The sequence below is a fragment of the Pinus tabuliformis genome, chromosome 2_2 (assembly GCF_031772625.1).
Source record: "Pinus tabuliformis cultivar Carrire ecotype Pingquan chromosome 2_2, CPIR1, whole genome shotgun sequence".
NCBI lineage: Eukaryota > Viridiplantae > Streptophyta > Pinopsida > Pinales > Pinaceae > Pinus > Pinus tabuliformis.
The window spans coordinates 890,787,186-890,796,786 of record NC_142300.1 but is presented as its reverse complement, the minus strand read 5'-3'; the positions used below and the strand labels follow the sequence as shown (position 1 = coordinate 890,796,786).

Here is a 9,601-nt window from a genome sequence, read left to right as displayed (position 1 = left end):
AAATTTTAAAGAATTTTTCCGGTGTAAAATCGTACCCGAATCCAATTTTGAATTCGAATCCAAATTCGAATTCGAAATTGTTAACTGTCGTTGAAATTTGCGGCATGATAACTTTCCACAGTTGATGGTATGCATATCGTCGTTAGAAACTAACAAAATACTTTCTTGCCAGGTTTGATCACGGATATTCAAGAACGCGTAAAAAATAATGGAAGACACAGGAAGGATCCTGCTCTTCGTAGCCTTCATCATCGCAACAGCGAGCAACGTTAATGCAATTTATCCCAGAGAAGCCGCCGGAGAGGTCCAGACGTACATAGTTCACATGAACCCAACGAAGGTTCAAATACCCGATTCTATGAATCCTGCGACCTGGTATGCATCGTTCATTCGTGATGCAGTTGTGAAAGCGGGACAATTAAATGACGACGAATGGGTAGATTCGAGTATATTGTACACATACGATACTGTTCTCACTGGATTCGCAGCGAAGTTGAGCGGCAATCAGGTGGCCGCAATCAAAGCCATGGAGAGCTGCATGGGAGCTTATCCAGACAAACTTCTGAAGCTCCACACAACGTATACTCCCCAATTCCTGGGCTTGAAAAGAGGGCAAGGCCTCTGGTCTGAGTCCACGGGCTACGCTACGAATGTAATAATAGGCGTTCTCGACACCGGAGTGTGGCCTGAGCACCCCAGCTTTGCAGATCATAAAAACCAGTCGCCGGTGCCGTCCAAGTGGAAGGGGCATTGCGAGGCTGGTAAAGCATTCAACGCTTCCAACTGCAACAAGAAACTCATCGGCGCGCGCTTCTTCTACAAAGGGTACGAGTCCCACTACGGTCCTATAAATGAAACGCTGGAATATAAATCCCCGCGGGACTCGGAAGGGCATGGGACCCACACTGCATCCACAGCGGCAGGCAACGTTACGCCGGCAGCCGACGTTCTGGGTTATGCCAAGGGCACGGCCACGGGTATGGCACCCGGAGCACGAGTGGCCGTGTATAAGGTCTGCTGGTCTCAAGATTGCTCCGAATCCGACATCATGGCGGCAATGGACACAGCGGTGTCGGATGGAGTGGACGTCTTATCTATATCCCTTGCAGAAAACTTGTACTACACTCCGTTTTATGCACAGAGCATAGCGGTTGGGGCATTCGGTGCGGTGGCCAAAGGGGTTTTCGTTTCTTGCTCTGCGGGGAATGCGGGACCTAGTGCGTCATCGTTGTCCAACGAGGCGCCGTGGATAATGACAGTGGGGGCAAGTTCCGTGGACCGAAGTTTTCCCGCAATTGCCGTGTTGGGAAACGGTCGCGCCTACCGTGGCGCATCTCTCTACAGAGGAAAGCCTCTCGGAACCAAACCCAATTTGGCACTCGTGTACGGAGATTTCTGTTTGGATGACTCTCTGGAACCCGAGATGGTCCGACAGAAAATCGTGATCTGCGAACGAGGAATCACAGCTAGAACCGAAAAGGGGCAAGTGGTGGCCATGGCCGGAGGAATTGGCATGATACTACTCACTCCCGACGGAGGCGGAGAAGAACTCGTAGCCGACGCGCACGTTTTGCCCGCTACGTTTGTCGGTAACAAGGCCGCCAAGGCAATAAGAGATTACTTGAATTCCAACACCAGCCTTAGCCCATCGGGAACAATTGTTTTCTATGGCACCACTTACCACAGAGAAGAGGCGCCAATTTTGAGCTCCTTTTCGTCCCGTGGTCCGAATTCCGTAAGCCCAGACATTCTGAAGCCCGATGTAATCGCCCCGGGGCTCAACATTCTAGCAGCTTGGCCCCTCAACTTGAGCCCCACAGGGCTGACCTCTGATAAACGAAGAACAAAATTCAATCTCATGTCTGGCACTTCCATGTCCTGTCCCCATGTCAGTGGATTGGCTGCTCTGCTGAAAGCCGCGCATCCAGATTGGAGCCCGGCTGCTCTCAAGTCTGCTCTCATGACCACGGCTTATGTTACCAATAACAAGGGGAACCCTATAACGGACGCCTCGCTACCAGGCTCCCCTGCCACTCCTTTGGACATGGGTGCGGGCCACGTAAATCCTGAGAAAGCGCGAGAACCCGGGCTTGTCTACGATATCGGCACTGAAGATTACATTAACTATCTTTGCAGCTTGAACTATTCGTCTTCTGAGATTCGTATGCTGACAAAGAGACGGGTTTCCTGTCCAAAACAAATTCCAAAGCCGGGCGACCTCAATTATCCTTCCTTCTCGGTGCTGTTTTATTCCTCTGGCAAAGCGTCTGCTACTTTCACAAGAAAGGTCACCAATGTGGGGCCTCATAATTCAACTTACTCTGTACATGTTGTGGAGCCGTTGGGAGTGAAGGTGACTGTGAAGCCCAAAACGTTGGTGTTCACGAATAAGAATCAAAGACATCTGTATACTGTAAGCTTTGGTGTTGAGAGGTCCTCTGCCTCTGGAGCTTATGGTTCGATCACTTGGTCGTCTGGCCTCTATACAGTTCGGAGCCCGGTCGCTGTTATATGGGTGGATCGATCATTAAGCTTCCGGGATGATGATGGCCTGGTCGCTTAGATATTTAGATATTGTTGTTTATCTACGCCACTCTCATGGCGACATACCTATAATAAGTAGTGTGCATCATATGGAAAATAACCCAATAAAATACATTTATTAGACGATCAATATGGGTTCTAAAAGCATGAATATTAGATGATGTTAATATATGTAACACATATAATATACTAGTATATCTTAATAAACATATATTATCAAGTGCATTTACTTAAAAATTTGCAAGCCTGGTTCCGGATAAGAAAAATATGATATATAACTAAATATAAACCCTAAATTCCTATAATTTTAATAATCTAAATTGTTTACCATCTATAAATAAATAAATAGATAATTAATTAATTTTAAATATATATTTTTTTTTCACAACTAAGAAATATGATAATTTAGTTGTCAAACTCATCACAGTTATTTAAGGAAAACTATCCCACCTAGAATAACTTGCTAGTAATTCATAAAATGGCAAGCTTTCACTCTTGCCATAAGCCTTTAGGTCCTCAGTTTTCTTACGTCCCAAGAAGACTCATCACCCTTATTCAAGGAAAACCACGCCAAACCATGCTACATAGAATAACCCGCTAGTAATCCATAAAAGGGCAAGCTTTCACTCTTGTCATATGCCTCTAAATTGTTAACCGGTTTCCTTACGTCCTAATAAAACAAACTCTAAACCAAACAAAAACAATTTTAAACCATATTCAAAACCCACTTGATTTAATATTAAAATAAAATTATATAAAATTTATAATATTATATTTAAACTAAAATTATAAAATCTAATTAAATTTAAAATTAATATATATTTTTATAAATTTAGAATTGAAAAACTAATAAAATTATTAAATTAAATTATAATTAATAATTATAATTCTATTATATTATATTATATTATATTATGATTATAATTTTCATAATATAATTATAAATTTTATATTGAATTAAACTCTAGCACTACGTAATGTAATATAGGGAACAATGTTTCATATCCACGAACAAATCATGATATTATAAACTTTTGATTTAGATAGTTTAATTATCTATAAAAATTAAAATTAACAATAAATGTTAAATACAATTCAAATTTGCTTATAATTTTTATTAAATGATTATTATCAGATTTAATATGGTTATATCTTGATAGTTATTGGTAGATATCAACCTCATGGTCTGCCTTAGATGGCAGTAAGATTGAAACTCCTTCCACATTTCCACCTTATAAAGGGATCATCCTTGGAGAAGCTCAGAACTCAGCAAAAGCTATCCCTTTAGTACTAAAAGATGATAGTGCTTTAGGCATTGATGGTAGAATTCAAAAGGCCAGTGAACAATTAAACTGGACTAACATAGCCATCAAAGGATTGGAAATGAGTTCTACAAAATCTTCTGTTGTAAAAGAACAGTTTGATAATCTTCAAGTTTCAATCAACAGTGTAAATAATTGTCTGAATGATGTACAGTTTTCTTCTTCAGTAGTAAAGAGTTATGTTAGAGAATCTTTGAATAAATTGGAAGAAGTAGAAGATAAAATTGTAGATCAAATGCATTCTACAAAAGGACTCATAATAGACTTAGCTGAAAAATTTGATAAAATACATATATCTAAGTCTAAGAAGCCAATTCCTACTTCCTTCCTATATAAAAGGAACATCCAAATCCAAGATCCTGTCAAGCCAGTTGACAGATTTCCTCATCTATTCCTGAAAGAAGTCTCACAATCTTTACCAGAATCTTCTAAAGAAAAGACTGATACTTCTGACCAGATTTCTATTGCCTCCTTATTCAAGGAACCATAGAAAGAACCAAAGTCTCAAATCTTCCCAATATATGAGTTGCTGGAAAGTCAGTTCAACAAATACTCAACTCCTGGTCTTAGTGGTAAAGGAAAGGTTCCAAAGACCCATACCTTTTTTCCAGATTCTCATCAAGAATGGAATATTGATAATCTCAGTGTGGGAAAAATAAGGCAAATGAATGATATGATTTTCACTGAGTATAAGCTTATGTTCCTGAGAGGGAAAGATGAAATAGAACCCTACAAAACTGTCATTCAGTGTTTTACAGGAACTCTCCTACGGTGGTGGGAAACTGAATCATCCCCATCCCTACTAGAAGAAATGGAAAAAGAATTGCTCAAAGATGAAGTTGGAGATATAATTCACAACACTCATGGTACAACTCAAAATAATATGATTGGAGCCCTCACCTCCATGATCCTAGAGAATTGGTGTGGCTTAGAGAGAGAAATTGCAAACAAACATGAAATAATTTTGATGAATCTTAAATGTAATAAGATGTATCAATATGAAGACTTTCATAGAGATTGGATGCAGCGCATCTATGAGGTTAAAGATTCCAAAAATATGCTTTGGAAACAAGTATACCTTGCAGCTCTTCCTTCCAGATTTGTAGATTATATTCGCCTACAGGAAGTCTTCCAGTAACCATTTGAATCTTTTACTTGGGGTAAAATTTATTCTATCATGACTAAATCTTTGTTTGGTCTTTGCACAAGCTCTAATGTAAATAGATCTTTAGAAAAACTCTCAAAATTGCTTGACAGTAAATCCATCTGCAACAAATATGGATTAAATGTTGAAGATCCTCTAGTCAAGAGGAGAAAAGCCAAAAGAAAAGCAAAGAAGGAAAAGAAACAGACAACCAATATTGACAAAGGTAAAAGAAAGTCCCCATGGAAGTCAAAAAGAGGATATTACAAATATATCCTAAAGACCCAATACTACAAGCCATCTGACATCCATCTCCATCCAATTTGGAGAAATGGAATAAATTAGCTTGCTGGTTATGTGGCCAGACAGACCATACTTCAAATAAATGCCCAGTTGGTGAAGAATCTAAAAGAAACAGAGTTAAGAAATCTCAGCCTCTAAATATTCAGAAAAAGGTTGTCAAAATAGAATCTCCAATGTTGTGCATGAAATGCGGGTCTAGAGGTCATAAAACATATTATTGTCCTAATGTTGTAACCCATGAACAAATACAACAACAACAGCTTGAAGACTCATCTGTAAATTCTTTCAGTTCCTCTTCTTATGATTCATCAGCCAAAGAGCTTAATGCTCATATTCAACCATGTTTTTGTTCCGAATCAGATGATTGTCAATGTCATTATTCCTCAGATTATGATTCTGATTCTTCTACTGATCCTTCTAATGATGAATCACCTACAAAACAGCTCAAGGAGAAAGTATTGATGGCTTAGAAAATAGAAGAAGAAGAACTCAAGCTTCTTGCACAAATTCGTGCTATGGAAGAAGGAGACATGAAGAATCAGTGACTTAAAACCTTTCTGGATCAACTTCATTCTTCAAAGCCTTCTAAAAATTCTAAGAAGCTGCTCTTTGTCGATGCCTCCTATGAACGGAATACAAAATCATTTCAAAGACATCAACCTCAAGGAAAATTTTGTTCACTCACTTTGGGGGAGTTAAGTAGAGAAATCCATTGTCTTAAAGCAAAAATATCTGCTTTAAAATCCAAAGTAGAACAGCTAGAGAAAGGAAAACAACCTCAAAATATTTCTGCACATACAAATGCATATACATTGCATACTGCACCATTTTCCAGTGAATCAAATATTGAGATTGGTGAAGGGCAAAGGGATGCCACAACAGGTTTCAGAGAAATGAGAATTCTAACAGTTGAATATCAACAACATCATGTTCTTATAGATATTTGTACCCAAAGTGAAATATTTTCTCTAACTGTGCTAATTGACTCAGGTGCAGATGTGAACATTCTCAATACTAAAGTTATCCCAGCTAAGTATTGGGTTGCAGCCAATAGAAAGGTTATTGTCCTGGGAAACAAAACTCTCAAGTATGAGGTTCCTAAAACCTCCATATGTTTTGATCATCATTGCAAACTCAAATTTGCAGTCGCAGACATTCCTGTTGATTGTATCTTAGGAAATGTCTTCTTAGTAGCTATAGAACCACATGGTTCTCTCAGGTTAAAGGGAAATAAATCTGGACACTTCATTATTATCCCTACCTCACATGGAGGACCCAAGAGAATTGAACTGCGATATGTTTCAAGTCCTAGAGTATCTACTATGGTTCAAGCCATGCAAGAACTGGATAAAGTTATGTCTAAGTTGCTTGAATTCAAAGATTTGAAATCCTCAATTCAGTAGAAGAAAAATTAAAGAATCCTTTGAATCAGAAGAAAATTTCTGAACTTCAGAAAAGGATTGAAACAAAATGTTGTTCAGAAGAACCAAATGCCTTCTGGCACAGAAAACAATATTCTGTCGAATTGCCTTATAAACCAGAGTATGGAGGAAGGCCCTGCAAAAGTAGATCTATTCCTATGAATAAGGAATACAGAGATCTCTGTGAGAAATAAATAAAGCAACTATTGGATAAAATACTGATCAGAGAATCTGACAGTCCTTGGAATTGTTACGGCTTTTATGTTAATAAAAGTTCCGAACAGATTAGAGGAATCCCCAGGTTGGCTATAAATTACAAACCTCTAAATTTTGTTATAGCAGATAATACTTATCCAATTCCACATAAAGGAGATCTCTTAAGTAGAATTATAGGAGCAAAGGTATTCTCAAAGTTTGATCTCAAGTCAGGTTTCTGGTAGGTAGCCATTGCAGAAAAGGATAAATTCAAAACAGCCTTCAATGTGCCTGCTGGACACTACGAATGGAATGTCATGCCATTTGGTCTAAAACATGCCCCATCAAAGTTTCATAAAGTCATGGATTCCTTCTTCAAACCTTATTTTGATTGGTTGTTAGTATACATAGATAATATTCTTATTTTCTCCAAGAAAATTCAGGATCATTTCAAGCATGTACAGATTTTACTCCAAGTAATCAAAAGGAATGGGCTGGTTTTGAGCAAAAAGAAGATTGAATTATTTCAAACTTCTATCAAGTTCCTTGGCCATACAATCCAGAATGGCCAGATATCTCTACAGAAGCATGCCCTCGATTTTGCAGACAAATTTCCAGATACAATTACAGACAAAACACAGCTTCAGAGATTTCTTAGTTGTCTAAATTACGTTAGCAATTTCTATCAAGATTGTGCTAAGGACTGAAATCTATTAAACCAGAGATTGAAGAAAAATCCTACACCCTGGACTGATGCTCATACAAATGTTGTAAGAAACATCAAAGCCAAGGTAAAATCTCTTCCTATTTTATATGTTGTTGATGACAATGCTTTTAAAATTGTTGAATCAGATGCCAGTGACCTTCGATGGGGAGGTATACTCAAACAAAAGAAAGATGGTGAAGAACAGATAATTCAATTTGCTTCGGAACTTGGAATCTTGTTGAAAGAAATTACTCCACAATTGAAAGAGAAGTAAAAGTTGCATGGAATTCTATTGAAAAATTTGAAATCCATTTGGTCAATAAGAATTTCTTATTAAGAACAGATGCTTCTGCCTTAAAGAAAGTCCTAACTAAAGACATCAAGAAGCCTGGTGAAGCAAAATTTGCTAGATGGCAAGCATTATTTGCTAATTTTGATTTTCAAGTTGAACATATCAAAGGATCAATAAATTGTTTGCCTGACTTCCTTAGCAGAGAATATATACAACAACAACATGTCATGATAATAGTCACAGAGTGGGATCAAAATCAGCACCAGGAAGTATTAAGATCCATTCCTGAAGATAAAAGTTGGTCAGAATATAGAGATAATTGGAAACCAACTTGGCAGCTGAGAAACACCAAAGTGTTAAATGCAAATATTCAAGCCCACACAGACATTCTACATTTGGTTCTAAAAAGGAAAGTATACCCAAAAGGGAGCAAATGGATCCATGATATGGTATACTCAAGAAGTATGAATGCAACACATCTAGCAAAAGAATCACTGAGAAGTGATTTTCATGATATCAACATGATTTGGTCAAAAGGAGGTGATAGACACAGGATCTATCACAAATATTTTTGTATAAACCGAACCAGGAATATCCACTTGCCTATCATAACAAACAATGTTGCTCTATGGCTAGGAAATGATCCAAATCTTATATTTCCTGATATTGTTTACAATTTTTCAGGATATAAGTAGCTATGGTGGGATCTCCTAAATGTTGATGGTAAAAATGAAACCCACTATACCAAACTAAAATTTGGGACAACGTGGGCCATGCAAAGAAATCAACAATGTGAATGGTTACAGGCTTAGTGGACAGACTATGGTGTCAATAGAACAGCTATTGACCCTCTCTATTATGAGTCCCACTATAGAATGCAGTGCGATAGATGTTTTGAAAATAATGTTTTTGATTGTTTCCATACTCCTTGTAAGATTGTCAGAGAACTGCAACATCTTTCTGATTGTGAGATACTGAACCAGTACATGACTAGACATCATGAATGGCTAGTTATGACTAAAATAAAACATCAGATTGTACTAAACAAGCCCATGATAGTCAGAAGAATCTATACAAAAGCATGGGATGATTGTCTGTATGACAAATTCCATTTTCCCGGAATCACGGTCTTCAATGACCCTGCCTAAAGCAGTCCTCATGGACCCCACTATGTAATGTCTAGTCACAGACTTAAAGTGACCGGTTTTCTCGTGGGCTTTCTGGTAAAAAGTTTCCACTGTGTATTTACCTTTAATAATGGATTCAGTACAAGATTTGATCTCATCAGGAGACTCAGAGCACTTCTTCGACCATTGGTGGGGTTTGACCCCACATCTACCTGACTAATTGATGGAGGTACACAGATTCCTTTTGTACATAGAGACTCGATCATCAAATGCTTCTCCCCTCTCTTTCCTATATAAGAAGGAGGGTAAGGCTCATTTGAGGGGGAGGCGGGTGTGAGAAGTGTGAGTGTGTGAAGAAGATATTTCTTTCCTTCCTGCTCTGCAACTACAGACATCTGTCTGATTTGCTTGCAACACGAAGAAAGATTGATATTTTAAGAGAGCCTTAGGAGATCTGAGAAGCCTGCGTATCTATGTGCTCGACATAGATAAGAACCTAAAGTGGCTAGATCTATAGAGAAGTCTATGTGTATAGATTATGTGTTCA

The 9,601-nt window shown here is 38.2% G+C and overlaps 1 pseudogene; it reads left to right on the top strand.

The window, feature by feature from the left end:
• Positions 1-208: 208 nt before the first annotated feature.
• LOC149195890 (subtilisin-like protease SBT1.7 pseudogene) lies at positions 209-2,636 on the top strand (annotated as a pseudogene).
• The last annotated feature ends 6,965 nt before the right edge of the window (positions 2,637-9,601 follow it).